The 23,964-nt window shown below is 37.6% G+C and overlaps 1 protein-coding gene and 1 non-coding gene across 5 annotated transcripts in view; one reads left to right on the top strand and one right to left on the bottom strand.

Annotated features, from left to right (window-relative positions):
* The window catches only part of Nckx30C (solute carrier family 24 member Nckx30C), a 1,001,248-nt gene that overhangs the window by 413,465 nt on the left and 563,819 nt on the right, over positions 1-23,964 (top strand). The gene's annotated exons all lie outside the window — the stretch shown is intronic.
* TRNAY-GUA (transfer RNA tyrosine (anticodon GUA)) lies at positions 19,772-19,843 on the bottom strand. Its single transcript has one exon. It is a non-coding gene; the product is annotated as a tRNA-Tyr (tRNA).

Here is a 23,964-nt window from a genome sequence, read left to right as displayed (position 1 = left end):
TCGTTTAAGCACCCACAGTAATTAGAATCAACAATCGTGTAAGCAGCCACGATAATCAGCATCAATATCCATATAAGCACCCCATTAATCAGCACCAATAATCGTATAAGCACTCACAATAATTATCATCAACAAGAGTATAAGCACACACAGTAATTAGCATCAACAGTCGTGTAAGCAACCACAATAATCAGCATCAATAATCGTATAAGCACCCCATTAATCAGCACCAATAATCGTATAAGCACTCACAATAATTATCATCAACAAGAGTATAAGCACACACAGTAATTAGCATCAACAGTCGTGTAAGCAACCACAATAATCAGCATCAATAATCGTATAAGCATTCACAATAATTATCATCAACAAGAGTATAAGCACACACAGTAATTAGCATCAACAGTCGTGTAAGCAACCACAATAATCAGCATCAATAATCGTATAAGCACCCCATTAATCAGCACCAATAATCGTATAAGCACTCACAATAATTATCATCAACAAGAGTATAAGCACACACAGTAATTAGCATCAACAGTCGTGTAAGCAACCACAATAATCAGCATCAATAATCGTATAAGCATTCACAATAATTATCATCAACAAGAGTATAAGCACACACAGTAATTAGCATCAACAGTCGTGTAAGCAACCACAATAATCAGCATCAATAATCGTATAAGCATTCACAATAATTATCATCAACAAGAGTATAAGCACACACAGTAATTAGCATCAACAGTCGTGTAAGCAACTACAATAATCAGCATCAATAATCGTATAAGCACACCATTAATCAGCATCAATAATCGCGTATAAGCACTCACAATAATCAGCATCAATAATCGTATAAGCACACCATTAATCAGCATCAATAATCGTATAAGCACTCACAATAATTATCATCAACAAGAGTATAAGCACACACAGTAATTAGCATCAACAGTCGTGTAAGCAACCACAATAATCAGCATCAATAATCGTATAAGCATTCACAATAATTATCATCAACAAGAGTATAAGCACACACAGTAATTAGCATCAACAGTCGTGTAAGCAACTACAATAATCAGCACCAATAATCGTATAAGCACTCACAATAATTATCATCAACAAGAGTATAAGCACCCACAGTAATTAGCATCAACATTCGTGTAAGCAACCACAATAATCAGCATCAATAATCGTATAAGCACACCATTAATCAGCATCAATAATCGTATAAGCACCCCATTAATCAGCATCAATAATCGTATAAGCACCCCATTAATCAGCATCAATAATCGTAGAAGCACTCACAATAATTAACATCAAGAAGAGTATAAGCACCCACAGTAATTCGCATCAACATTCGTGTAAGCAACCACAATAATCAGCATCAATAATCGTATAAGCACACCATTAATCAGCATCAATAATCGTATAAGCACACCATTAATCAGCATCAATAATCGTAGAAGCACTCACAATAATTAACATCAACAAGAGTATAAGCACCCACAGTAATTAGCATCAACATTCGTGTAAGCAACCACAATAATCAGCATCAATAATCGTAAAAGCACCCCATTAATCAGCACCAATAATCGTATAAGCATTCACAATAATTATCATCAATAAAAATATAAGCACCCACAGTAATTAGCATCAACAGTCGTGTAAGCAACCACAATAATCAGCATCAATAATCGTATAAGCACCCCATTAATCAGCACCAATAATCGTAGAAGCACTCACAATAATTATCATCAACAAGAGTATTAGCACACACAGTAATTAGCATCAACAGTCGTGTAAGCAACCACAATAATCAGCATCAATAATCGTATAAGCACACCATTAATCAGCACCAATAATCGTATAAGCACTCATAATAATTATCATCAACAAGAGTATAAGCACACACAGTAATTAGCATCAACAGTCGTGTAAGCGACCACAATAATCAGCATCAATAATCGTATAAGCACACCATTAATCAGGACTAATAATCGTATAAGCACTCACAATAATTATCATCAACAAAAGTATAAGCACCCACAGTAATTAGCATCAACAATCGTGTAAGCAACCACATTAATCAGCACCAATAATCGTATAAGCACCCACAATAATAATTATAATCAACAAAAGTATAAGCACTTACAGTAATTCACATCAACAATCGTGTAAGCAACTACAGTAATCAGTATCAACAATTATATAATCACTCTCTTTCATCAGCATCAACAATGGCATCAGCATCCATTGTAGCCAGCATCAACAATGGTATCAGTATTCACTGTCGTCAGCATCAACAATGGTATCAGCACCCTCTGTCAAGTTTACAACTTCCATTGTCATCAGCATCAACAATCGTATCAGCATTCGCTGTCGTCAAACTTTAGAAACCATTTTAGCACCAACAAATACTGGCATCAACAATCTGTGCTAAGGATTTGACCAATTTCAACAATCGGTTTGAAAAAAGTACTGTGTTATTGTTGTTGTTATAATTCAGTGCATTGTCTTCAACAATCACTTCTTCTCACACAGGTTTCTTTTAAATTTTTCTGAATATTGTCGTTGTTTCTGTCATCAAATTTTTTACCTTCATTCACCCATTTTTCTTATGAAATTATTAGGATTGATAAAATAATTCAACAACAGTACAAAAAGTGAAATTGAATTTAGACTTCCCGTCAGTCAAAACGAGAGGGAAATATTGTTAACGATATCAGAATGCTCTCGTAACGTTTGGCTCCTAAATTATGCTGCTATTTGAACGCATGTACTAAATACCCGTTCATTAATCTCCCCCTGTGAATGGAAGACAAACGCAACACACACAAAAAATATATATAATAGTGTGAAAATAAAGCTGCCGTGATAAATTAATCCTCGTTTGCAATGCAGCCAAGGTTCACATATTATAGTGTGAAAATAAACCGTTGTGATAAACACGAGCCGCTGTTCTCATTGTATCCACCTGGTAAAATCCATTTTGGGTTCTTTCCTGCTGGAAATCGGTAGTGTCACTCAGTTCCAAGTCTCTGTGAGGATAAAAATTTCCCATTCCACATAGCGTATACATTCAGCCCACCCGATGCAAAGCATGAACTAACTTCAAAGAGTTCATTCTTCTACGGACTGTGACACGATCGCCTGCCACTGTAATCACTTGTAATGAGAGTGGAAACTTATGTAGGTGTAACAACCAGTGTTCGGTTCTGTCTTATACTGAATTTTACTGAAAATAATTTCCTTTACTTCTCTTAAAATCTGTTTTACTCAGAAGTGGAGTTCGAGAACAGAGAACACAAATTTTAATACTGCCGATAAAAATTCGTAGGATTTGGCGAGTATATTCTAACACCTGAGTTAAGGGGAGAGGTTGGTATTTTTTGGTGAAAAATGAGTAAATTTAAAAAAATTCTTTAAAATACTCTGTGATAGGTGTGGAATGCATAGCATAATATTTTGTGGATATTTGTGCCCTTATCAGATGTTGAGACGCCATTTTTAAACTTCCTGCGTTACGGGTTTTTAAATCACTCACCCCCTTTTATCGGTTTACGGTAACTTCATTTTTTTGCTACATTTCCAAAAAAATGGATATAATTTCTGAACTATTAAAGATAATAATAAATAATAATCCGTGGCGCTACAGCCCGTGAAGGGCCTAGACCGACCAGCCGGCTGCTGGCCTCACGCCCATATGCCGAAGCAAAGGTGGACGATCATCCAACCAGAATGGAGGTATCGTGTGGTTAGCACGATGATCCCCCCAGCCGTTATAGCTGGTATTCGCAACCGTATTTCGCTACCTATCGTAGCTCCCCAAGTGCATCACGATACTGGGTGGGCACCGGTTCCATACACTGGCCGAAATTTCAGGAGAAAATTTCTTCCCTCATGAGAACTCGAACCAGCACGCATTCCGTAACGCGAGTCCTAGGCGGGATGCCTTAGACCGCGACTCCACGGCGCGGGACGAACTATTAAAGATACATACATGAAATTTAGAACACATATTCTTTATATTATTAGGAAACTTTTCTCTGTAACAGAATTTTGTTAATTGATTTCATTTTAAAAATACGTCCATTTGTTTACAAGAAATGAATTCAGAAAATTGTTATTAAATTTTAATTGTTTATTTTACAAACGTAAGGACTGATGTTAAAATTCTATTACAGACAGTTTGTAGAGCATGCGTTTGCAAGTACGTTGCAAAAAACTGGATGAATTTACCTTTAAAAATGGTTTAGATAGCCTATATCGGTTTTACCTAAAATCCTGCATTGGGTATATTTTTTTTAAATCTAGGCCCCCAAATAATTTTTTTTCAAAATATTTATTTTTGGTTGAGTTACTACAGCTATGAGCTCTCTACATACAAAAAATTAACATTTTACCCCAAATAGGAAAAAAGTTAAAAAACATACCATCCTCTCCCCTTAAAGTCGCAGAAGGTTAGCCGTTTTAGCAATAGTTATTTACGATACAAGTGTTAAAAATTGAATTTTTACACCGTAAGCAGAGATGTTAACGAAACGATGCCGCATGCCAAATGGAACAATTCTGCGAACAAAATATCGGCTCTACGTCGGAAGCAAGTACGAAATACATGATGATATAAGAGGGGAGTGTAATAATCATGAAGGCGAAATGAGTCCGAGGTCCAACGCTGAAAGTTACTAAACAATTCTGTATCTCAAAGGCATTGTGTGATAAGTACATTTTATCATAAAAAAAAACTAATTCGTTCTTTTCTTTAGTGCCTGGTAAAGTTACAAACATTTTTCTTCTAATTTCGATATAGCGGAACCATAGTATACTTACTTACAAATGGCTTTTAGAGAACCCGGAGGTCTATTGACGCTCTCACATAAGCCCGCCATCGGTCCCTATACTGAGCAAGATTAATCCAGTCTCTACCATCACATCCCACCTTCCTCAAATCCATTTTAATATTATCTTCCCATCTACGTCTCGGCCTCCCCAAGGTCTTTTTCCCTTCGACTTCTCCACTAACGTTGTATATGCATTTTTGGATTCGCCCATACTTGCTACATGCCCTGCCCATCTCAAATGTCTGGATTTAATGTTCCTAATTATGTCAGGTGAAGAATACAATTCGTGCAGTTCTGCGTTGTGTAACTTTCTGCATTCTCCTATAATTCCATCTCTCTTAGCTCCAAATATTTTCCTAACCACCTTATTCTCAAATACCTTTAACCTCTGTCAAAGTGAGAGTCCAAGTTTCACAACCATACAGAACAACCGGTAATATAACTGTTTCACAAATTCTAACTTTCAGGTTTTTTGAGAGCAAACTGGATAATAAAAGGTTCTCAGGCGAATAATAACAGAAACTTTTGTTAAAGGAAAACAGAATATTTTATTGATTAGGACATCCATATTGATCACTGATTTTAAATTAATGACCTCCTCTTTTTCTGTTTGAGAATTGTGCCGTTTGTGAGACGGAACTGTCGAAACCCACTGTGGTACTAGAAGCGCATACACAAGTCTCGGGGCAGGCAGGAAATGCAAGTACAGTACTGTATTCGTTGATGGCTAACCAATAAGAATTTGTATTCATTTCACCTGCCACATCCACTACCCTTATTGGACAGAACTTTCAATTCTGTTCTGTCGAACTTAGGAGAGTCCACTGTATTTCTTTATAACACAGTACACGACTGTGTTAGTTAAATCATAAATTAATTTATGTTCGACCATGCCGAAATGTAGTAATTATACACCTGGTAGTAGCCCTTTAATGCACCTCATTAAAGTACACCTATTCATTATAATTCAGTTGTTCAGCCAATGAGAAATCACCATTGTACCATTATAAAACCGCAAGTATCGATTATTCTCGGATATGCAATCGAAAGACTATTAGCGAAAAGTCATGGAGGTTGGAAATCCAATACTGTCGCAGAAGGTTATGTTCTGTTACTATAATTAGCGTTAATTGTAAATAATATTCAAATAAATTCAATTTGTCATCTCGTTTTTCAATTCTAAATAAATTTCCAGATTCTATCAAGACTAATCTTCATGTTATTCTCTAGATTATATCAAGGTCAATGATATTCGTGCCTCGGAAAAAGTCAATACTTCCGCGTCTGCGCACATCTCACAATTCAGGTCAGTTCCGCTCCTCACTTACATAACCATAACATGAATACTTATGAATAATTTCAAGTTAGAAATATGGTCGAGCATAAAAAGTCGTATGAAACTTGCCTATAATGGTAATTAAGACACGAGTATTTTCATACGAGCGTATGAAAATACTCGTGTCTTAATTACTACCATTATAGGCTCGTTGCATAATGTATTATTATTAAAATCGTTTTCTTGTCTCACAGAAACTAAATGAAGTTCAAATGTGACAGTGAAATGAAATGCAGCAGAAATTAAACGAACAAGCCTTTTACTATAATGTATATTCATCAGCACACATCAGTACCTATTTTACCCGAAGAATTATAGAATTCCCTGTAAGTGATTACATTGTTTTATTGTTCGTTTCAAGTGGCTGCACATATCAGTGTGTTATAGGTTACAACCACGGAATTTCAATGGATTTTCCGTGTCGGTTAGGGCGCTGGGACTGTAGGACTCGGAACATGCAAACGCTGAGTAACATGGATTTGTTTGGGAGACACAGATGTCAATAACAGTAGACTGTTCCATTTAAATGCATGTCTTACTACGTAATTTGATTCCTTGTACGCACGGATTTGCTAAATATATCACGAGATAGAATGACTGCGTTGTTGTGAATTCCGAAGCTGTCATGTAGGTTGTTCATTATTCCATTTGAGAGTTACAACGATTCAGATATTAAATTAGATTGGCAAGTGCGCTTAGCGCTGTTCCTACTGCACATTCCCACACGCATATCAGAAACGGTTAACTGTTTCATAAATCAATAAAGCTATGTTCATGACTCGGATAATATTAGAAGTAAGAAGAAAAAAGAGCGGCGTGTGTGACTCCGTGACAAGGGTTCGATTCCTGGTTTGGTCGTAATGGAATTTGTAGTTGGAAAAACTAGGGCACATTCCATTAATATTTGAGGAGAAAAATTCGCTCCGGCGCCGGGGATCGAACCCGGGTCCTTGGTTCTACGTACCAAGCGCTCTGACCACTGAGCTACGCCGAATTCAATCCACAGCACCGGACCGAACTCTCTTCCTATAATTTTTCCCTTTTGTGGCCTGACTCCAAGTTGGGCATATGCGTTGACGTTCATATTTCAATTCCAATTCATAACATCTTTAGTAAATTCGTCTAGCTAGCAGTGCATGATTATGTACAGATTGCTGTGCACTTTACTGCGGAATCCCGGCCATTAGTCACTCAGCTGAGTGCGCTCCTTGTATAATGGCAGTTGACTTGAAATATAAACGTTAACGTATATGCCCAACTTGGAGTCAGGTCACAAAAGGGAAACACGGTAGGAGGAGAGTTCGGTCCGGTGCTGTGGATTGAATTCGGCGTAGCTCAGTGGTCACAGCGCTTTGTACGTACAGTCCATGAGGATTTACTTGTCTAGTCCCTTTTAGAAAGAGAGAGAATGCTCACAATCTCTCTCTACCCTCATTTATGATGGTCGACACTCCTTCAAACGACCACGAGTTACCAGTGGCGGCATTCTTTTCCTTTTCAAATTCTGACTCCACTCCGCCAGAAAGTTCGTCCGTGTCCGTGTCGTCCAAATTGATTACGAACGAATAATAAATTTCCATCTACAAGTCCATCCTTCGCCCAATAAAATTTTTCAACTTTTTCTATGCGTTCACAGGCCTTCCTCCAATTTTCTTTCGTCACTTTTGCAAGTGCGCTCATTTTTAACCTGTTACACACGTTTTTTAAGAGTTCTGTTCGGGCGTTTCTTTCCTGGAGTTCGCAGCACACTTCCACTTCCGCTCTCTAGCGCTTCCTTTTGGTTTTTTTTTTTTTTTTTTTTTTTTTTTTTCTATTTTAATCCTGTTAACACCACGAGATGATATATGTGTCGCTGCAGCAGTACTTTCGATAAAACTCGGCACAGATATTGTTTTTTTTCCGCATTTCAGTGCCTCATATTCTCCAGTAAAGAATTTATGTGCATTAATAACTATGTTCATACCGTCCGACTTCAAGGCTTTCCCGCGTGTTCCCATATTGCCTACCATTATTATTAAATACAAGAGCACAACACTCATTACAATATTTAAGGTAACAGTGAAACCATGTTTCTCCGAAAACATTTTAATTTGTGAATTCTATTATATTAAATTGGTACAACAAGATACAAACTCGTCCACACCTGTGGAGTAACGGTCAGCGCGTCTGGCCGCGAAACCAGGTGGCCCGGGTTCGAATTCCGGTCGGGGCAAGTTACCTGGTTGAGGTTTTTTTCGAGGTTTTCCCTCAACCCAATACGAGCAAATGCTGGGTAACTTTCGGTGGTGGACCCCGGACTCATTTCACCGGCATTATCACTTTCATTTGATTCAGACGCTAAATAACCTGAGATGTTGATACAGCGTCGTAAAATAACCCAATAAAAAAGATACAAACTCACTTCACTATTCACAAAATACTACTAACTAATGAACTCGAACAACCCCGAGACGCCACTGAGAGATCCACTAATTGGGTTTGCAAAAGTGTGAAGGGAGAAGGGAGGAGAAAGGGCATTCCAAGAATTGTACAAAAAGAAACCTCTTGCCCGTCACATCTGGTGGCAGTCGGTAGAGAAGGACCTCAGACAAGGACAGTAGAAATCACACCAACTTAATCCTCATGCACTGTAGAACCAAGGACCCGGGTTCGATCCCCGGCGCCGGAGCGAATTTTTCTACTGAAATATTAATTGTCACTATAACAGATATTATTCTGTTGGACCAATTCATAACATCTTTAGTAAAAACTATTCCAGGTTAATTCGTCCAAAGCACAAAGCCCAATATACAGAAAGTCCACTACAAAAATATCCACAACTAAAACGTCCAATAAAATAAGATCTTACTTACTTATTTACTTATTACTTATGGATTTTAAGGAACTCGGAGGTTCATTTCCATCCTCACATAAGCCCGTCATCTGTCCCTATCCTGAGCAAGATGAATCTAGTCTCTACAATCATATCTCACCTCCTCCAAATCCATTTTAATATTATCCCCCATCTATGTCTCGGCCTTCCCAAATGTCTTTTTTCCTCCGGCCTTCCAACTAACACTCTATATGCATTTCTGGATTCGTCCGTACGTGCTACATGCCCTGTCTATTTCAAACGTCTGGATATAATGTTCCTAATTATGTCAGATGAAGAATACAGTGCGTGCAGTTCTGCGTTGTCACTAGTCAAAATGACTAATATGCAGAATACCCACAAGTTAAAATATCTAATATTTACAAAGTCCACAAATCAAACTGTCTAATACACAGAAATGTCTAAAAGTTAAAATGTCCAATATATGAGCCGTTCAGAACAAAAGCGGTGTAAGTCAAAATTAGGTAATGAGGTTTAAAGTAAAAATTCTGCAAAATACAGCGCAAACTATCAATTAATATGGCCTTCTTGATATCCACTTACTGCTAATAATTCAAATAAATTGAATATTAATTGCTACTTTCCGCTGTATTTTACAGAATGTTTACTTTAACCCTCATTACCCATTTTTGACTTATACCACTTCTGCTCTGAACGGCTCATATTATGTTATGCACAGAGACTATTATTCCACTTTGTTTGGAGAGCCTCATTTCATCAAATATCATCCCGCTATCACCCATTCCATCGACGCTAAATAATTCAGTAGTTGATACAGCATCGTTAAATAACAAAGAAAAAACGTTACAAGTTGGTCATAGAGCACCAATAGGCCTAATGTAGTGCAAGGTCTCCACTTTAGATTTAAAAAAATGGTCTATTATGTCAGTAGGGCTATTTGGAGATTTGTAGAAAACATAATACAAGAACAGAATGAGACACAGAATAAGTTACCTGAACTTAATCCAAATTCGGTATGACCAAATAAATGTAAGACACCCCCTAAACGATAAACATGTTACAAATCAACGGCGAATTGAAGAGTGTGTATACCGATACAATCAATATAAGGATAATAGTAATGTAAAAAATATTTCTGAGCATTTTCATGTCATATGAAGCTGCATGCTGATGCAGTGCAGAAGAAATTTAGAAAACAGAAGTAGTTTCCGGTAAAGAATATTGTGACACCAGTCTGGATTGTTCTGGTTGCCTCAGGAATGTGCGCGCGCATCTAGCGAGAAGAAAGGCGCAGGGAAACGGAAACTCGAGCTTCGGTAGGAGTTGTAGCGCGGTACGGAGCGAGGGGAGAAGACTACTGTGACGACTCGGAGCGGAGAGGAGCAAAGGAAACATCTAGAAGCGTATTTCTTTCGAAGATTCTGAAAGCCACGCGAATCGAAGATTCCAGAACATGTGGTTTAGTAATAAATAACACCGTGAGTGCCGATAGAAATGTCAGTCAGTAGTCAGTCAGTCTTCCAGTTTTGAATAGTAGCGAGCAAGGGGGACCTGAGTTCGATGTACAGCGGACCGCTTCTGGGAGACTCTAGTTCGACATGTAGTGAATCGCATCTGGGGAACCTGGGTTCGACGTGCAGTGAACTTGATTGGGTGACACCGTAACTGTGACCGTGTCCACCAGGCGAGTTGACGCAGCTCGGAAGGCCTGAGTTCGATGTGCAGTGAACTTGAACAGTGAGCTAGAAGAACAAGCCAAGGCAAACGAACTGTGAACTGAGAACTGATAGTTTTTTTCTGAACATAGTGCATTGTGAACATTAATTGAAATTAGGAGTACATTATTGTTTTTTGTCAATAATACACGTCGTGTATTGCCATTGTCGCCGTGTGGAGTGAATAACGACTATTGTGTTGCTGTGTTGAGTGGAAAACCCATTGTTGTAGGGTGAATTATTAAGAATAAAAGTCACATTGTTGTCGGATGTGTGGTGGTTAAAAATAAAGTCACAATATTCTAACTTCAGCTTACATTTCATTGTTAAATAATTTATTTAAATTTTATAAATATTGTTCTGGACAGTCATGATATCGTACATTATAATAACTCCGACTTTTTTGACATGACTGTGGACGTTTTTGATATTAAACATTTAATGAAAATGGACATTTAAGATTATGGCCATTTATTCAATGTGAACGTTTTATACCGGACATATGATGACTGTGGACATTTTTTATAATGGACATTTCACAATGGACTAATTGACTGGTAATGAGGGTTTTTCTCAAGGTGCTCTAGTTTGCGCCTTTTATTTCATGAACACACTTCTCATTTCTTCATTTTATCTCTCATCTACAGTAGTTAAAAATAGACTGGAATGAGGTCTTTGGGGTAGTATGATCTCCATGCTGACGTAGGTTTTAAAGTAAGTGTTTCCACCCATTTTTGTCAGCGGGCCGCATTAGCTTATGCACGAGAGGTCAAGGACAGGATTAAAGAAAATGCCAGTTAAACTTTAAAGTCAATTTTTAAAGCATTAGGAATCGCCTCTTTAAAGAACAGTTAATACAAAAATGTACAAATGCATTGGGAATGACAATAAAAATTTCTCAACTCTTTTAATGAAGATATTTCTTACTACACGTGAGGAACTGAAACCGTCAGTATCGGATGTCATTGAAAACATCCCTAGGAATGTGCTTACTAATATCGTTTGTAGCATAGAAGAAAGATTATTTCTTATTGAACAACACGATGGTGGTCATATTTATTTTTTTGTGTTTTAATAAAATTCCATTACTTTACGAACAAATTGATGTTTTTATTTTTGTGGAAACAAAAAATTTGACAAACTTATTACCATTTCAAAATGGGAACCTATTTTCGAATAACCTTGTATAACTCTCTCTTCCCCAATATATATATATATATATATATATATATATATATATATATATATATATATAAGATATGTTACCAAAGAGCATCTCTGCTGACGAGACATAAATTTCGGAGAATGATTTGTAATCATTCAAAAATTATGTTATATTCAAACCTTATTTATACGTAGTTCTGAGTTGTGCGTAATAATAGTACATTATGCAACGAGCCTATAATGGTAGTAATTAAGATGCGAGTATGTTTATGAAACGAGCGCAAGCGAGTTTCATAATTTTCATACGAGCGTCTTAATTACCATTATAGGCAAGTTTCATACGACTTTTTATGCTCAACCATATTTCTAACTTGAAATTATTCATAAGTATTCATGTTATTCTTATCTGACTGGGGAGCGGATCTGACCTTGTGCAATATCTCGTAAATTGTGAGATGTGCGCAGACGCGAAAGTATTGATTTTTTCCTAGAAACAAATGTCATTGACCTTGATATAATCTAGAGAGTAAAATAAAGATTAATCTTGATACAACCTTGAAATTGATTGAGACATTGAAAAACGAGATGACAAATTGAATTTATTTGAATATTATTTACAATTAACGCTAATTATTATAGTAACAGAACATAACCTTCTGCGACAGTATTGGATTTCCAGCCTCCGTGACGTTTCGCTAGTTGTCTTTCGATTGCATATCCGAGAATAATCGATACTTGCGCTTTCATATTGCTACAATGATGTTTTCTCATTGGTGGAACACCTGAACTTTAATGAATAGGTGTACTTTAATGAGACCCATTAAAGGGCTGCTACCAGGTGTATAATTACTATATTTCGGCATGGTCGAGCATAAAAATTATTCCCCTTGAGTTAACCTACGTAAATCCAGGTTTTATTGTAAACGTCACTTTATGTTCATTCTGTGTGAAGACCCTATAAAATTACAATTTGTTTTATGAAGGTTGATTGCAGAGTCAAAAACAGAAATAAAAGGAAGAAAGATAAAATTAGTGAAAGAAACAAAGAGAAGAGAATATTCAAATCAAGTCTGAACATGTCTGTTAATTTATTGAACCGTTGCTACTGATATTATAAAGGAAATATATAGTTGACTTCATTTCAGAGTATGAAAGGGACGTGGAAATGGGAAATGGAAAATTGATGAACCGTGCGCGTCACAGACTTGTTAAGGTGTCTGGAGAATTTGCACAAAGAAACTTGAGGATAACCCGAGCATGCTAGACTGCCTCACTCTCAGTTCCAGATAACTACGGTACCATAAATTCCCCTTGGATGAGAAAATGCATCACGTTAGGATGTAGGGAGGGGAGAGGCAGGAATTTTGTATGATTTACAATGCAGTAAAGATCACATACATATGGTTGCACGGAAATATTCAAAATAATCGAAAACGGAGTAACAGTGGGATGTTGTTCATGCAACTTGGATATACGATGTCTCACTTATATAGAGAAGTGGAAACGATGTTAATATTTTTTTCTCAAAATATGTGTTTTGAGATTTTACGGTATTAGTGAATGAAACTAATAACAATCGGTTACAATTTGTGTCAGAAGTTATCTCTGCATTTATATGATTGTATATTAAGTTAAATTCAATCCTTAAGTTGGATGTAAATCAAGGTTGCATTCTTGTATTTCTAAACTATCACTGTCAGTTGTTCGCTTACTTCTATTTATGCACAATACGATTCTTAATCCCTCGCAATCACTCATTCTATACAAACCTACACTCCTTTAATATGTCATTCTTTCGTTACCCATTCTTCCACTCTCCCATTTATATTCTGCTACACATACGTATAATCTAAACTCAATCTTCACAAACTCACTTAACCATAATGTCATTCTACTTCTTCTTCACACGCACGCACAAACTCATATTCTCTCTCTCTCTTACTATTCTCTAACACACAATCATTCTCTCACACACACAATCTTTCTCTTAAACACACACAATCTTTCTCTTAAACACACACAATCTTTCTCTCATACTCATTCATTCTCTCTCTACAAATATACTCATTCTCTCTCATTCAAACTCCACGCACGCAAGTATGCACGGTTGCACACACACACTCTCGCTCGCTCGCTCACTCACTCGCTCACTCACTCATTCACTCACTCACTCACTCTACACGCACACTCTAAATCTCACATACACACTCAATAACACACACACACTCAATCACACAGTCACGCATTCTCTCACACATAATCATTCTTTCACACACACTCATTCCCTCTCACACATTCATTCTCTCTCACACACACTCATTCTCTCACACACACTCATTCTCTCACACACACTCATTCTCTCACACACACTCATTCTCTCTCACACATAATTTCTCTCTTACACACATTCTCTCTCACACACATTCTCTCTCACACATAATTTCTCTCTCACACACTCATTCTCTCTCACACACAATTTCTCTCTCACACACACTCATTCTCTCTCACACATAATTTCTCTCTCACACACAATTTCTCTCTCACACACACTCATTCTCTCTCACTTACACATTCATTCTATCTCACATACTCATTCTCTCTTGCACACTCATTTTCCCTCTCAAATGCTCATTCTCTCTAACACACTCATTCTCTCTCACATACCCATTCTCTCACACAAAATTTCCCTCTAACATATTCATTCTCTCTTACACACATATTCCTTCTCACATATTCATTCTCTCTCACACACTCATTCTCTCTCAGACACTCATTCATTCTACCTCAAATACTCATTCTCTCTCACACACTCATTTTCCCTGTCACATACTCATTATCGCTTTCCCATATATTCATCCTATCTTACATATTCATTCCCTCTCACACATATATTCCCTTTCACATACGCATTCTTCTCTCACACACTCATTCTCTCTCACACACTCATTCTCTCTCACATACTCATTCTCTTTCACACGCATATTCTCTCCCACGCGCTTATTCTTTCACACATACTCATTATCTCAAAACTCACTCATTCACTCACTCACATACACAATTTTTCCTTTCTTTCATTTATATTCTCACACACTGAAAATTTCTCTCATACTCTATCAATTTATCTCACACACGCGCTCTCAATTTCTCTCACACAATTTCTCAATCCCTCTCGCACACTTCTCATACTCTCTTACGTTCTCTCTCTAACTCACGCTTTGTCTCTCACATAGCATCTCTGGTACTCTATCACGCACTCTCTCTCGAACTCACTCTCCTTCACTCTTCCTCATCCTTTTTCACTCTTTCTTACTCTTCGCTCTTACCCTTTCAATTGAAAGAGTGATAGTAATATCACTCTTTCAATCTCACTCTCATCCTTTCAATCTCCCTTCACACTTTGAATCTCACTCTCATCCTTTCTATCTCCCTCTCGTTCTCTCAATCTCTCACACCCTTTCAATCTCCATGTCGCTCTTTTAATCTCCCTCTCGCTCTTTCAATCACTCACACACTTTCAATCTCCTTCTCTCTCTTTCAGTTTCACTCTCACCCTTCAATCTCACTCTCGCCCTTCAATCCCACTCTCAACCTTTCAATCACACTCTCACTCTTTCAATCTCTCTCACGCTTTTAATCTCACTCTCACCATTTCAATCTCACTCACCTTTTCAATCTCACTCTCACCTTTTAAATCTCTCACACGCTTTCAATTTCACTCTCACTCTTCCAATCTCTCGCTTACAATTTCACTCTCACCCTTTCAATCTCACTCTCACTCTTTCAATTTCACTCTCACACTTTCAATCTCAAGCTCACTCTTTCAATTTCACTCTCACACTTTCAACCTCACTATCACTCTTTCAATTTCACTCTCACACTTTCAATCTCACTCTCATCCTTTCAATTTCACTCTCATCCTTTCAATTTCACTCTCACACTTTCAATCTCACTCTCACACTTTCAATCTCACTCTCACCCTTTCAGTCTCACTCTCACCCTTTCAATAGTATTAATATCCGTCAAAATGTATCAGTGTAGGACTATTAGTCTTAGTTTCTTAGTGTGATATAGGCATTACAGTCTTAGTTCTGTATTAGTTTGTTAGCTAATGTATCATTCTTATATGTAAATCCATTTTGATAGTTTGTTAAAATAACTGAAAATACATTTCCTAGTAGGCACACAAAGCACATCGAATGATTTGTTACGTAAATTAGTTCGATATGCAGGTATATATGGGCCTACCATTATATCCTGACGGAATTCTGAGTTTACAGAATGAATTTGTATATTTTTTCAATATTATTGGAAAATTAGGAGGTTTCTAGAGGCCTAGCTGTGTAGATCTTTGACGCTTTGCCATTGTATACAGAGGTGGATTTGGAAGACGTTTCCCTTATTACAACGTGGGAGGAGACCTTACATAATTGTGACCGTTTCTTTGGATATACCTCACTGGAGCCCCACGAAGCAAAATCAATCGTTATTCTGTATTGGCACATTGTGATGCTACTCTTGCAGCCGGGATCGGATTTCCAGCCGTTTGCCTTCCATCTTCTGAAATGTGAAACATGAATTCAGTTTACCGGACGGGACCGATGATTGGCACACAAATACTCCACGTTATTTCTATACTCCTGAGTTCGACTACAGAAAATTCTTTCGTCAAAGTAACTTAATCTTGTCCCTTCGTATGAAAAATATCGAGATCTGTCTTTTTACCCAATAATACTCGTGTTTAATACAAAACGTGCTCTTAGTTTTTGCTCGAGTGGTAAGATAATACTTCAGACTGAAGATAAAGCGGAATTGAGTTCGACTCCCGATAAAGAAATACTGATTTACGGGACGTTTGTTCCCTTAGATTGTTAGTTCTTCAACGTCTTAGTCGAATGTTTGCTCATGTCTGTCATAAGGCGAGACTTTATAATTAGAGTCGTGGACAACCGGTTACGAAAAATAGAAATTACAATAGCTGCTTTTGCTTTGGCTGTTTGTAGTAAAAGATCAAACCTTCCTTTTTTATCTCTACAGAATTTCAGTACATTGCAAATTATAATGCTCCTTTGAGAATTATAAACTTAAGAGTATATTTCTTCTTTAGAAGAGTTCCCATGCCTCATCACAATTTCACTTTCAGCTCCACTCTAATTTCTGTATGATAGTTCCACACTCATATAGGAAATTATATTAACGATTTGGTTGTACTGAAGTTAAAGTGAACTTGATTCAGTGTACAGTACATTTTCTGTTATAACTAAATAAATCAGTACTGCAATATAAGACGCCTGAAAAAATTGCAAACACGCAACATAACTGCAGTCAAGACCCACTGATACATTCATGCCCGTGTGCACTATTCTCGATTAAAATTTGATCATGCTTAAGTCGGCACTTAACGTCAATTTGCGGAGTATCAATCTGGATCAAAGTTAAACAAAGCGAGTTGATGATGATCAAATTTGATCACGGGTGTGGGACTAATTATCTTGAATTGAACATGGTCAAGTCGAGAAAACCAAAATGGCTGGATGATTTGACGTACTTGATAGAATTGAAGATGAAATGATGTATCTTAAACACGCAAATCACTGCGGAAATAACAGAATTGGTGTTATTGTAGAAAGAGTAAGTTTGTAGATGAATAATAAAAATGTTTTTTTTTTCTCAAAATAGACTAATGTTTTATATATGTTTCTGCTTTGGAAGATCGGGACTTTACTTGAGGACAAAATATTATTTAGGCCTAACTGTCCAATTTTGTTAACATAATAATAAAGTAGTTATTCTATGCCGGTAATAATATAGTAAAACTAAATGACCATTTTGTATAATGCGAGATTATCACTTATTAGCTATAGATTTGCCGTTTGAAACTAGGCCTATTAGGACCTGCATGACGTTTTGGACAATTAGGCTGTTTACGCTTGAATTAAGAGAAATTACACGTATACCTTCCTTTCCCTCTTACTCCAAAATTCCAACCTTGTGAGGACAAAATAAATGGATAAATTTCAGAACAAGGATAGGCCTACTTTCCTTTCCCTCTTACTCCAAAATTCCAACCTTGTGCACACAAAATAAATTGGCACTAAAAACTTCCTTTTCGTATGCATGATGATGCGTATTCGACATACACAGACGAATTGTTTTTGTTTTTATTTTAAAGTAATTGTTAGCGAGGTATCCGTGTACGGTACTGAAATTTTCCCAAATAAATTATTGGCACTGAAATGTGTCTTTTCGTAAGCAAGATGATGAGCATTCGACAAACAGATACAAATCTGCTCTTTTTAGTAGCCTATTTCAAGATAATTGTCAGTGAGGTATCCGTATACTGAAATTTTCCCAATTGTTATCAATAATATGAAATAACTACTGTATAAATTACGTTACAAATTATGTGGAATTATGTAAACACGTATAACTCATGTTGAATTGTGAGGTTAAATCCAACCAGGTAGCCTCCTTTTCTCTCAGAGAACTTCCGTCAGTACTTTTATTCTCTAATATGGATGCAGAATTTCTGACGAGTTCTAAAAGAATTCCCACTTCGGACTGTGAGAAGTTCGGTGCTCTTTTCTTTTTTTCTTCCATGATTATTGAAACTTGTTATTTGAAAACTGCGACGATGTTTGAAACAGTCCGACAAACAAAAACGAAGCGATAATTGACAGAGTGCGTTCGTTCGCTGTTTTATACGCGGTAACCTAGCGCTCAGATGATTCTTCTCAAGCGAGCGTACCGTCAGCTGACGGTACTGAGTTGATCGGGGGAAAATGTCGGTGCACCGCATCTGTAACTTGATCATTGTCAAGAATTGACCATGTTTCCGTGATTGCTGATAAACGGGCTAGATGATCGAGAATGGTGCACACGGCCATCAGACTTCTTTTTCGGCGATTGTGCAGTGTATGACGTAACTATTAGTTCATAAAGTGGCCACCGGTAACATGAGCAGAAACGGGTAGCAGATTAGGCTCCTCTGTACGTCGACAGCCAGCGCCGGTGCTTGGAGAAGGGGGAACCCTGAGAAAAATCCTAACTGAAATTTCATGCGCCACAAGTATTACTATGGATTTTCGAAATTAAAATTCCAGGCCTGACGGGACTCGAACACGGACCGCATGCGTGACAGGCCGAGGGTCCAGATTACTCAGTCACTCCAAGACTAGCTTTAATATACAGGGTGATCCGTTTGGGTATGGATAAAATAAAAACACCGAAAAACATATACTACTGTACTTTATTTGTTGAAACTTTGTGCACATAACACTGAAAGATGGAAGATTCCTCAGAGCTCAACATGACACCCCATTGCGCACCCTGCACAACTCATAACGGTGATGCAATTCAGACCATGTCCGTTGTAACATAAGAGGGCTGATTTGTTGAAAATCTTGAGTAATTTCTACTCTCAGATCATCAATGTTCCTGGATTTCTGTGAATAGACTATCTCTTTAACAAAACTCCACACGAAGAAGTCAGGAGGGGATAGATCGGGGTAGTTTGGGGACCAAGCCAAGAGATAGCTGCTTCTCGTTACTGGGTTTCGCCTGCGACCTCCTGCATGTATTTTTGATACATAATCTGTTTCTACAAATATCCGATACCACAACATTATGGAATCGTATTTAGGTACATTACGCACACCATACTCACGTCGAAATTCCCTTTGAACTCTTTTAACACTCTCAAATTTAGCATATCAAAGAACTCATTGTGCCCGCTGTTGATTTGTAGTAGCCATTTTAATTATCTACGATTTTCATTTGTCCTTTCAGATTATATATTATTATAATATACCGAAGTACATATGATATTTCCATGCAGATATTCTGCGTCATCATACGAAGAAAGAGTAATGGAACGGAGAAAAATTCTCTCCGGCGCCGGGATTTGAACCCGGGTTTTCAGCTCTACGAGCTGACGCTTTATCCACTAAGCCACACCGGATTCCACCCCGGCGTCGGAAGAATCGTCTCAGTTTTAAGTTCCAACTCTTGGGTTCCCTCTAGTGGCCGCCCTCTGCACTACGTCATAGATATCTCCGTTCCATTACTCTTTCTTCGTATGATGACGCAGAATATCTACATGGAAATATCATATGTACTTCGGTACATTATAATAATATATGTGATATGCGTAAATCACTTTGTGATTTAAGACGGCGCTTATTCCGTCGGATCCCGGGCAACTAGTCACTCATTACGAGTGCACCTCAGCACATGTGTGGACTTCGGTCCTAGGTTCATAGATATCTATGATGTAGTGCAGAGGGCGGCCACTAGAGGGAACCCAAGAGTTGGAACTTAAAACTGAGACGATTCTTCCGACGCCGGGGTGGAATCCGGTGTGGCTTAGTGGATAAAGCGTCAGCACGTAGAGCTAAAAACCCGGGTTCAAATCCCAGCGCCGGAGAGAATTTTTCTCCGTTCCATTACTCTTTCTTCTTTCAGATTATGCATTGTTGATTGTCATATATGGAAACTCCCATCTTTTAATCATATATAACCAACAAGGAATGATTCCTATTATCATAAGAGCTTTATAATAATAAATTAATATTATCCATACCCAAACGGATCAGACCGTACTTTGTTTTACATCTTTATTTTCCATCCGCAGCAACATAAATGGAATCGGTTAGCATGGCTGGCCGCGAAACCAGGTGGCCCGGGTTCGATTCCCGGTCGGGGCAAGTTACCTGGTTGAGGTTTTTTCTGGGGTTTTCCCTCAACACAATTTGAGAAAATGCTGGGTAACTTTCGGTGCTGGACCCCGGACTCGTTTCACCGGCATTATCACCTTCATATCACTCAGACACTAAATAACCTGAGATGTTGATACAGCGTCGTAAAATAACCTACTTAAATAAAAAATAAATGGAATCTGTCATAAAAGAGCGCATTATTTTCTGTTAAGCAGAACGATGTCACAGTGTGAGCTCCACAATTTGGGAACCCTTATTCCGTGTGCATGTTATCTGTGACGTCAAGCCGTTCTGTGGCAGCTCGCTAGCGTTCTCACCGGAGAAACTGTAAATAATACATAGTTTCATTTAATCCATTACACGTAAATGCAATAGAAAGAGAACGGGGCTTCTCTGTTCATGTTCCAGCAAGTCTCGGGGCTCCGATGCATGAAATCAGCCGTGCACGTCTAGCACGTGTCAAATCTAAAATGCAGCAATAAAAGAGACTTTCAACCTCAGCGAGTTCTGTCTTAACTACAATTGCTCAAGTCCTCTAATATTATAATTTGCTATGACAGGATTCGCTACGTCTCTCGACATTTTCAGTAACACAAGAAGGTTGCCTGCTAGACATATGATTTGACGAAAATCAGTGGTGGGATTTTGGGTATGGGTAGCACTACATAATGTTTCAGAAATTTCAATTGCTTAAAGTGGACGCAAGATACAGCCAGTGTCACCGTTTCTGACGTGTGAAGTAAGTAATGGGAACGTTGAGAGCGAGTATCTTATTTTGGCCGTAGTCTGTGGACGAGAAAGCTGACAAGCTGACAACTGTGATTGGCAGATTGCTGAAGTCACATCTGTTTAGGAGGTAGTAACACTCTCAGCCGAAATGGCAGCAGATGCCACTGACTGGACAGTGTACTCTAGGACACACTCCAGAAACGCGAAGTGCGTGTGTCTTGCTATTGCTGTCTGGAAGGAATTCAAAGAGCTGTCTGCAGAACAATCACTGGTGCACACTACCTCACGAACAATTCAAACTCTACAAGGAACTTCATATACCCTTCCTGGTTGCTCATATTCAAGATCTACAGACTACATACAGGAATAAACTACTTCATCTTGCCAACCCTTTACTAAGAGACATAACATAAATTCAAACAAATACTTCCGTCTTTGACGGTCTTAGTAATAAAATTTTCTTTAACAAAACCTATTTACATTTCAATTTATAAAGTCATATTTTTGTAAAAGGCAAGAATCCAAGAGACCTGGTACTTTTAATAAATACATCTAAAAAAATGCCTTTGCCGCAGTGGGAAGATTGCTGACGTGACGTGTTGGATGGTACCGTTCTCAGCTGCACTGGCAACCGGGCCAAAAACGATGGCACTGGTTATATCCCCGAAGCTGGTCTACATCACAGAGAAAGGAAGGCGAGATAAGGAGATGCAAACAATTTATTCTGTAATACGGATTGTTATGCGTGTATGTTAAAACCAAAAACATCAAATCACTGTTCTGTATGATACTTCTCAATCAATTGAGTCTAACAGTGACAATGAGCGGATGTTTTTTTTCAGCAGTGTGAGGGATTTGTTTTCATACCGATAATGTCTGCAACCCGTCCCTTTCTCCTGCAAGTCTGCTTCCAGGAATCCAAATAGTTATTGTAGCGGTCGTCAGGCTCGGAGATATTCTGTGACTATTGTAGCAACGACAAAGAGTTACGTCACTACTTTGACGTCTGCTGCTTGACAACGGCAGTGAGTTACGTCATAGTATTCTGACGTCACTTGCTTAGCAACATCATTCAGATGAAATGCAGTAACTCAGTTCTGGTACTTGCTTTAGGTTCACGACGTCGTACGTTTTTCTACCGAGCATAACAAATAATACATCATTTTATTGTTTTAATAATTTGTGGTACGTTTTAATCTCAGAGCTTCGCAATTAGTATGTTAATTTGTTTAATTATGTCCGTTTTAAAATCGTATATTAATTTGTTACGTGAACAAGAAAATATTTAATATACCCGTTACAAATTCTGAGAAGGATTCGTCGAGGAATTTGCCGCAATTGTGACCAAATGGCCAGAAATTCATTTACGCAGTGCTCAATATAACGATACTGCTCTCCAACTAAAACTCCTATGTAGAAGTTAGTTTCAAGAATGAATCTGAAAATTGTGTATTCTAACATTCATTTCGCTCTTAAGAAATATTAAATAAATAAATAAATGAGTGAGTGAGTGAGTGAGTGAGTGAGTGAGTAAATAAATGAGTGAGTGAGTGAATAAGTAAATAAATGAATAAGTAAGTAAATAAATAAATAAATAAATAAATAAATAAAGTTTGTTTGTAATAAGAATACGGATGATATTTATTTCTTGTTTTTAATAAACGACTGCATTCATTTGTTGACAAAACAAAATATCAATATCCAATGTCAACAACAGACATGACCTACATCATTTATCTATGCTTTGAGGATTAAACTCGTTCTATGATGTCATGGATATATAAAAACAATTATACTTACGAGGATGCGATATTTCGTGTTGTCTTCAAGCCAGATATATCAAGACGATTGTGCTCACAATTTTAAGTTACAAAGTCAAGCATATCTTGACGGATAATGTATAGCATAACGTATACATTCACCAAACGTGTAATTTTCGATCTTTAAAATATTATAGACCTATTACAAATTCAGTTCTTCAGTATCATTTTTAACTTCTTAACAAATTATTTAACTTATATTGCAGGATGCCACATACAAATGTGTAAAAAGTCCTTTTTCGAAGAAAGATAATCTACCAATTATGACTGCTTACAGTATGCTATGAACATTAATTCCATCTCTCTGAAACTGGGACAGCAACATGCTGCGTTGTGTTTTTATTCGTGGTGAAAAAATAAAGTAAAAGAGTAACAAAGACGTCCCAACTTTCGGCACTGAGGAAGAAAAATACTCTTTTCGCTAGGATGGACATGTATGAACTATATGGAAGTCTTGTTATTGAAGATATCCCTCGGACAACAAAGAAGTTGGTCGTAGTTCTGTTACCTCAGCTGATAGAGACTCCGTTCTGCCGTGAGATGTGTAGGACAAAAGAATGTAGCGTGGGTCACGGAAGATTGATTTCCGGTACACGACTTCATGACGTTTTTAGAGCGACACCTCCTGGAATCAGATCTTCATCTTCGATATAGCACATAGATGACGTATCATGCGATTATAGAGTTAAAAGAAAATATGAAAGTAAATTATGTCGCAGTAGGAATATAGGGTGAAGGATGGTAATATTGTGATATGAGTAAAATTGTGATGGTTCTTTTTGAGAATTTATTACAATTTTACTGAGCCAAAGAAA

Source organism: Periplaneta americana, chromosome 3 (assembly GCF_040183065.1).
Source record: "Periplaneta americana isolate PAMFEO1 chromosome 3, P.americana_PAMFEO1_priV1, whole genome shotgun sequence".
Taxonomy (NCBI): domain Eukaryota; kingdom Metazoa; phylum Arthropoda; class Insecta; order Blattodea; family Blattidae; genus Periplaneta; species Periplaneta americana.
The sequence above is the reverse complement of the archived record's forward strand: the minus strand, read 5'-3'. Positions and strand labels throughout refer to the sequence as shown.